Genomic DNA, 8,881 nt, shown 5'->3' on the forward strand with positions numbered 1-8,881 from the left:
TCATTAATTTAATCTTTCATCTTTAGTGTATAGTCTATTGTGCACATCATTTAAATGTTTGAACTATCTTTGATTGTTTGTTTTTTATCCACCATGGATCTTGAACTCTGGCCTGGGAACTGTCCCTTAGCTCTTCACCTCAAGGCTACCACTCTACCACTTGAGCAACAGTGCCACTTCTGGCTTTTTCTGCTTATGTGGTACTGAGGAATTGATCCCAAAGTTTCAACATGCAAGGCAAGCACTCTAGCACTGAGCCAACTTCCCATCCCTGATTTCAATTTTTCCTTCAGACATGGGACTTGAGCACAGGGCATGGGTATTGTCCCAGAACTCTTTTGCCCATACCAGTTTAAACCACAGTGCCATTTCTTGTTTTTTTAGTGGTTAATTGGAAATAGCAGTCTCATGGAAACTTTTCTGCCCAAGTTGTCTTTAAACCACCATATTCATTTCTCAGCCTCCTGAAAAGGTAGGATTACAGGCATGAGACACTTGAACCCAGCTGCTCATTTTTTTAAATATTTAGTTCCCCTCAAATACGTACAAAGTGAGATGCAAATTAACTTTAAATGAACCACTAATTGAGGATGTTGAGATTACAAGTGTTTGCAATTTTTTTTTACATTTTCTTTAAGATGTGGGGCTTGAACTCAGAGCCTGGGGACAGTCCCTGTTCTTTTGTGCTCAAGGCTATCACTCTACCAGTTTGAGCCAGTGCCCCGTCTGGTTTCTTGCTAACCAGTTTATGAGATAATAGTCTCACAGACTTTCTTACCTAGGTTTTCTTTAACCTCAATTATCAGATCTCAGCCTCCTGTGGTGCTACGATTACAGGCATGAGCCACTGGCACCAGCTTTTTAAAAAAGGGACAACAATTCATAAGCCATAAGCCTTGACTCATGCCTGTAATACTACCTACTCCAGAGGCTAAGATCTGAAGATGATGATTTGCATCTAGAGGTGCAAAAACGTCTCTGTGAATCTGTTATCTCCCATAAACTGTTCAAGAAAAACAGAAGTGAAGCTTTGGCTCAAGTGGTATAGTGTACTCTTGAGTAAAAACGAAGCTCAAGGATAACACCTAGATCCTGCGATCAAACTCCAATTCTTACATGCACACACACATACACACACACACACACACACACACACACACACACACACACACACACACACAAACCACAAAGTAAATAGAAAATATGAATAAATCAATGAAAAATTTGAATATTGTAAGGACTTTTGGGTTTAGAGGTATGACTCAGTTGGTAGGACATTAGCTATTGATTGAATCTATCAGGTACCAAGGACATAAAAAAAGAATTATCTGCTCTGTATTTTTCTATTCTCCTACGTTGTCATTTGGGAAGTCTCTTCTTTTGAAAACAAATGTTTTAGCGGTGATACAGTGCAGCGTTACCTTTCTGTATGTCAGGTAACTAGTACATTTACTTCCTTTTACATAATCTTATCTGTTCCCCGATTCTCTTCCATACCCTCCCTCCCATCTTGAACCTCGACTTGCATGGTTCACTTTCATCAATGTCCAGTACAGCCAGAGGGCTCTGCTGCTGCAATTTTTCACCAGTTCCCACTAATTCTGTGCCCTTCCCCCATCTTCCCTGTATATTAGGTGAAGAATACAGACTAATCAGAAAATTAAAAGACAGATTAAGAAAAGTTCCTTTGTTTCCTTATCATTGCAATTCAATTCAATTCAATTCTATATATATATATATATATATAGAATTGAATATATATATATATATATATATATATATATATATATATATATATATATATATATATAGTATTATATAGAAAAGGTGCTTGGGTATTACAACTTAGTGATTTTCGCCAAAGGCTTCCTCTTCTGTTCTTACGGTATATGATGCCTAGAGTCCTGCACAGTATGTCATATTCCATTGTGTTTTAAACCTTTCTTCCACATATCAGGGAGACATTTACCATTTGTCAATTTTATGTTGGCTTAACTTTCTTAACATGATTTATTCTAGTGTCATCCATTTCCCTGCAAATGACATTATTTTATCCTTTCTAATGGCTCTTTAAAACTTCATTGTATATAGATAGCATAACTATTGGTTCCATTCATTTATTGTGGGGCATCTGGGTTGTGTACATTTCTTGTCACTGTGAATTGAGCAGCAAGGAACATGGTTGTACAAAAGTCCTTGTCATTTTCTAGTATCTCCACTTCCCCACCAACATTTGTTGTCTGAATTCAATATATTTGGATAAGATGTTATCTCAGGATTACTTTGATATATACTTTCTTTATGGCCAGGGATGATGAACCTTTCCTGATATGTTTCTTTGCCGTTCTTCCTTCTTCTTCTGATAAGTCTCTCCTTAGCTCCTCTGCCCATTTGGTGATTGGTTTATTAGATTTGGGAGGGGTAGTTTTCTGAGATCCATGTATACATTGCAAATTAGCCCTTTGTCTGATGTATTGCAGGTAAATATCTTTTCCCAATTTGTTCCCTGTCTTTTTAGTTTAGTGGCTATATACCTAGCCTGTGTAAGGTTTTTCCTTTGATGGAGGCCCATTTGTTGTGTCTCTCTCCTATCTGTTGTGCCCCTGGGATTCTATTCAGGAAGTTCCTGCCAGTACCTATAAGTTCTTTTTTTTAATTATTATTTTAATGGTAAAATCTTTATTTACTTTTATAAATACATCGCAAGACAAAACTTTTCAAAAATACTTTCCCCCCCAAAAAATTTAAAAAATAAAGGAAAGCTTGTAAGAGGTAGGCAGACTGTCTTGAGACCTCTTTTTGTTCTTAAGGAGAGCAGTGTAGGGCACGACAATTGCCCCACACCAAATACTGCCATGGGTTTGGCCTTGAGGAGAGAAAATCCCCAACTGGACTGAGTGTCCTCTGCTGGTCACAGCCATAGTTACACCTTCTAGTATCTATAACACTATCTAGGATTATCTAGTATGGATCCTATTATAGTTGGGCTATGCTGTATATAATGTTAAGCATTGAGAACATCTCTCTCTCTCTCTGCATATATGTGTGAATTATAAATTATAAGTTGGACTCCAAGTTCAACAAACACAAGTTATTCTCTATGTGTTCCCAGTGTCCCTATGAGGCTCTATCAACAAGCTGTTCATCTTTCCTGTTTAGATAACATTAAACACCATTGTTTTGTTAGGTCAAGAATGAAGATGAGGGGTGAAAATAAACTTTTTCCTTTGAATAGCTTATTATCCTCAACCCCAAACTAGAAGTTAAATTAGAAAATATTCTGTTTTTGTTGCCTCCAAAGCAATTACTCCATTATTGGTGAGGCCTGTGTGGTGTGGGGTACACTCCCAGCCTCCCCCATGCCCTGCTGGACCACAGCCAAGGCAACCCTGGGCCTTCCACTGGGCTCCATCCTTGAAAAGCTGCCTGATGGAGGGAGGTCAGAAAAATTTGCATTTACAAGTTTCCCAGAATGTGCTAGAACTTTTTTGGTCAGTTTTATAGAACTTTCTTGGTCAGTTAAGATTCCACCTCAATCTCTCCAGTATTTTCCAAGCAGATCAAGTCACTTGCAGATAATGAAGAAACTTTGTGGCCCAGGGGTCCAGGTCTTGGAATCAAAGATAGGACCAGGATGGCCAGGGGTCTCGTGTATGGTAGAGATGGCCAGGTGACTGGAGTTTCTGACTTTCCTGTTCTCCATGAGGCCTGAGCAGGGTGAAGGGCAACGAGGAGATGTCTTCTACAATAGCCACTGAAGTGAGGGAGGTGGAAGGTTAGCTGTTCCAGTGGGCAGATATGGAGAGGATTCTAGAAGGGGATCAAGTCCGCTGCTTTCGGCAGGAGTATGTTATTTTACAGAAAGCAACAGAGAAATATTTTCTTTTCTGACTACTGAAAAGTGCAAATATGCTCAAGTTTACCATTTAAAGGAACAATAGACATTTCAAAAATCTCTGTCTAACCTTGGATTTTCTTTTTAAAAAAACACAAAAAACAGTTCCTCACAAAAAGAAATATAAGTTGAGGCTCTAGCCAGGTGTTTTTCTGTCCATGGCAGTCTTTTGTGCAAAGTAAAGTGTATTGGAGCTCCAATTAAACTGATGCAGTGAGGTTTACTGCCTCTGCATGCCGAGGCAGTACACGTCATGCGTGCCCTTGCTGTTGAAGCCTGGGAGGGGCTGACCATACTTCTCCACGCACCAGCTTTCTGCCTTTGGAGGGGCGACACTGCTTCTTCTTATAAAGTCCTTTCTTGTCTCAGTTGGGGATGTGCACACCCCTGGGACTCAGCACATTGAAGAACTTCAGGTGATTCAGAATATCTTCCATGTCTCTAAGGCAGGGACCATATTCTGTCTCCCGTTTGGACTCTGGGGAGAAGTTCTGGGTGTCCGTGCTCTGGGACTCATAGTCGACTTTGTAGCGCTGGTAGTTCTTCACGGGAACTTTCTTGATGATATCCAGCTTTGAGTGAATGGAATGGAACTTGGAATCAGGCACCCTAGTGTGCTGGGCGGGGCAGGCTACCCTTGCCTTGGTCCTCCTCCGACTCACTAGCATTTCCTGAGGCAGAGGGCACAGGCAGCAGGTAGGCGTTCAGGTGGCCAGGAACGCTGGAGTTGGCGCAGAACCCGCGGCCATACAGCAGTGCCTGAAGCAGGCGTGGCTCAGCCATTGGCAGCTGGCAGCTGTGCCCCTAGTTGCAGGGTTTGGTGTAGACACGGCATGGCTGGCCCTCGCGCAGTGTGCATGTCAGGAAGCAGCCACAGCTTGGCTCGCACACCAGCTCAGCACACGCGGGCGCGGCAGGCGGAGGTGTGCACTGGGCCAGAGAGTTCGTATTGCAGGACTCTCAGCACACGACGGGGCCACATCACCAGTGGCCCAAGGAACAGGGCCAGGACAGTGAGCAGAGCTACCCAGAGGGTGGGGCGTGCCAGATGCATGGTGCCCATCGCAGTGGCCAACTGGAGTAAGTGGTTATGGGGAGGAGGCACGCGGTGCGAGATTGCGGGATCTGGAGCGCAACTACTGGTGCTGGGCCGTGCAGCTGCCCATATCGCACCTCAGTACCTATAAGTTCTAATGTCACCCTTATTCTGTCTTATAGTAGTTTGACTGATTTTAATGTACTTAATCCATTTTGAATTGATGTTAGTGCAAGCAGAGATCCACTTCTAGTTTTCTGTCTATGGATATCCAGTTTTCCCAACACCAATAGTTGAAGAGGCTATGATGTATGTGTATGTGTGTGTGGTGGTGGTGGTGGTGTGTGTGTGTGTGTGTGTGTGTGTGTGTGTGTGTGTGTGTGTGTGTGTGTGTGTGTGTGTGTGTGTGTGTTTGTCGGTCGTGGGGCTTGAACTCTGGGCCTTGGAGCTACCCCTCAGCATTTCATCTCCAGGCTAGTACTTGAACCACAGTTCCTCTTCCCATTTTCTTGTGGTTTATTGGAGCTAAGAGTCTCATGGACTTCCCTGTCCCTGCTGGCTTTCAACAACCATCCTCAGATCTCAGCCTCTGAGTAGCTAGTATTAAAGGCATGAGCCACAGGCACCCAGCAAGGCTATGTTTTTTTCACATTACATCTTTTGCTCTTTTGCCGAATATCAGATGATTGTAAGTATGTAAATTTATTTCTGGGTCTTTTCATCTTTTTTAATATGTTTTCATTGTAAAAATAATGCACAAAGGGGTTACAGTTACATAAGGTAGGTAATGAGTTCATTTCCTCTCAAGCATTGTTACCTCCTCCTTTGTTTTTCCCCTACCATCCCTACCCTTCCACCTCCACAACTATTCCTTTCCATATCCCTCCCCACTCCCTGCCTAAATTGTAAAGTTCGTTTTTGAACATAGTGTCTTGATCTCATTGTTAAAATGGGTCAAACTGTATCCCTAGTTAAGCATTTGGTTTTTTTCCCTTCACCTCCCAAAGCTAGAGAAATGTATATACAAGATACAGGGCACCAACATCAAAGAAACCAAAAAACCCACATAACTTAGGTTACAAGATTGGGTGGAAGAATGATGACTGTTGATTTAATTTGATAAGTATTCTATAGTTTTAATGGTAAGGCTTATTAATTCAAAGGGGGAGCAAAAACATTCAGAATAATGGACTGTGGCTACTACTCATTTGATGTGTGTGTATAGATTATGATTAATAAAAATATATCTATTAATTCCCAGTGGTAGACTGCTATGCTAACTGGGAGGAGACTTTGGTAATGCCAGGGCTTTGAATACTGGTAATGAAGCAGAATATGAGGGGAGAGCATTTGCTAAGGATGTAACTTCCTAGGCTCATACCAAATACATTGAAGTAGAATGTTAAGTGATGATCGACTGAGCACGAAATTTTATTTGTTGACATTTTTGTTTTGTGAAGTCCAGGGATTTGAACCTAAACCCTGGGTGTTGTCCCTTAATTTTTTCTCAAGGCTAGTGCTCTACCAGTTGAACCACAGCTTCATGTCCATATTTTTTTGGTGGTTAATTGGAGATCAGTCTTTCCAAATTTCCTCTTTGGCTTGCTTCAAACCTGGTCCTCAGGTATCAGCCTCCCGAGTAGCTAGCATTCCAGTTGTGAGCCACCAGAGCCTGGCTAGAATCACATTTTAAAAGTATTCTGTAGGTGAATCAGATGTGTCTAGCTACTATTTGAGCACTTTGGTTCCAGTGGGTAATGTCAGATTTAGAATAACAGAATTTTTCTTCTTGTAACACGGAGCATCCAATATCTATATAATTTATTCCGATCTTCATGTCTGATCTTTTTTTCTTTGTTGTACCTTCTTTTCTTACTTCACAAGCAAACACGTCAGTGATGTTTTCCTTTTCTGAAGCAAGTTACGTCCTTTCCCATCACTGAGGGATGTACTTGTTGTTCCTACTGCCTGGAGTATCTGCTTCTAGTTAATTGCATGGATGATGGCTCTCAGATTAACTATCTCCTCCTCAGGGATATGTCCTCACATACCCACTGTGAAGTTGTTGCCATGAAATTATCAATGTCATGTTTCTGATTTATAGAAATTATCATTATGATTTCTGGTTTTCTTTTCAGCATGAAATTGATGAGGTGAGAGCCACATTCACTTGTTTCTCCAACACCTATAATAGTGCCTGGTCCTTAGTGCTCAGAAGCCTTGCATGGGGATTAGCCTTCTCCAGCTCAATTTATCCTAGCTTCTGGTCAGGACAGCTCTTGAAGCTGATGTCTGGTTGCTAGCAATCATTCCCTCTCGTTCTTTGTGCCTTTCTGTGTTGCTTAATCAACCTTAGAGCAATATCAGTGCCTGACATCTATTTGCTGCTATGGAAAGATGGCTATGACATCATACAAGTTATGGGCATTGTTTTGTGAAGCTGTGTGAGGAGACGCAACCCCACACAAGTTCTCCAAGGCAAGTGTCTCCCATGCCCCGAAGTACATTCCACAACTCAGCATCCAAACTATCACCTACTCCCTGATGCATTCAGTGTATATTCCCATTTCCATTAAAAATAGAAAAATTCAAGATATGCCTTTGATGATTTGTCATTGAATGACTGAAACAAAGTATATAATTTGGGGGCTGGGAAGGTGGCTCAGTGGTAGAGTGCTTGCCTTGCATGCTTGAGGCCCTGGGTTCAATTCCTCAGCACCATATAAGCAAAAAGAAAATAAGCCAGAAGTGGCGCTGTGGCTCAAGTGGTAGAGTGCTAGCCTTGAGCTGAAGAGCTGAGGGATAGCGCCCAGGCCCAGAATTCAAGCTGACAACCAGACTCCCCCCCAAAAAAGTATATAATTTTATGTATTTGTAAGTCTTTTTCCATCTCTCTTGAGCCCTTGGCATATTTCTATGTGTTTGTAGCTTGGGAAGAGAAATAAGGTTTAATTCAGGATAGTCAAAAACATTTTGGGAGGGAATGCCAACTTTCCATCTGATGTTCTACAGATGGCCATCTTGGCACAGGAACTTAGTAGACTGTCATAGCATAAAATGTTTGTCCTGATTTCTACTTACTTTCCTCTGGGGTCACAGAGTGTGATATTCCTGCATACGTGTTTCTTGGCTACACTCGAGGGACCAGGTCTCCTCTGAAAATCTAATTACATAGGGGTAAGAGAAACTAAAACTCAGAACCCAGATTCCCACATCACTAGGATTACAGGCCTGAGTCTCATATACTAACTCATAACTGCCTTTTTATATATCGTGTAGCCTGTTTCATTATATTCACCTCATAGACAGATATACAAATATATGTTTATATTTATTCATCTATTTATAATCAATGTTATATCTAGAAACACAAAAATATATATTCATATAATTATAATCAAAGCTATATTACCACTTTCCCCAATAATGTTTTACACTAATATTATGTGAAAAAGAATACTTAAGATTGAAAAGGTTAAAAGCCCTTGTAGTATGAAAAATTGTATTTGATCTTATATATCATATAATATACTATATAAAATGTAATGAATATAACATGTATTTCCATATAACTGATTTAATTGCTTTCTGATTTTGTGTTTGTCCATCTATATAAGCCTTCTTTCTTCTATTGATAATGGCTTATACTTTCCAGTGTTGATATTTCCTATGTATTTTGTCAAATAAATTCAGCCCTAAGTAAAATTTTTATGTCACTGGAGCCAAATTTTTCTTCAATATTTCCCAAAGCACAATGAATATACACACAGGTTTGAACTCACTGTAGGAAGAAAGTCCCACATACCACTATAAGTATTGTAGCATTTGTCCCAATTGACAGACCAGCTTTCTAGGTCATCTGATCTGGTATGTCCTAGAGCTTTTGTAGCCACCTTATCACCCCATGCAGGCATGGCCTGGCTTCCTTGCAACTCTCTGTGCATTTAACT

General features: G+C 40.8%; 1 pseudogene; it reads right to left on the reverse strand.

Annotated features, from left to right (window-relative positions):
- Positions 1–4,115: 4,115 nt before the first annotated feature.
- Positions 4,116–4,876, reverse strand: LOC138835899 (insulin-like growth factor-binding protein 3 pseudogene; annotated as a pseudogene).
- Between the last annotated feature and the right edge of the window lie 4,005 nt (positions 4,877–8,881).

The sequence above is a fragment of the Dipodomys merriami genome, unplaced genomic scaffold, assembly GCF_024711535.1.
Source record: "Dipodomys merriami isolate MVZ:Mamm:240054 unplaced genomic scaffold, mDipMer1.0.p SCAF_240, whole genome shotgun sequence".
NCBI lineage: Eukaryota > Metazoa > Chordata > Mammalia > Rodentia > Heteromyidae > Dipodomys > Dipodomys merriami.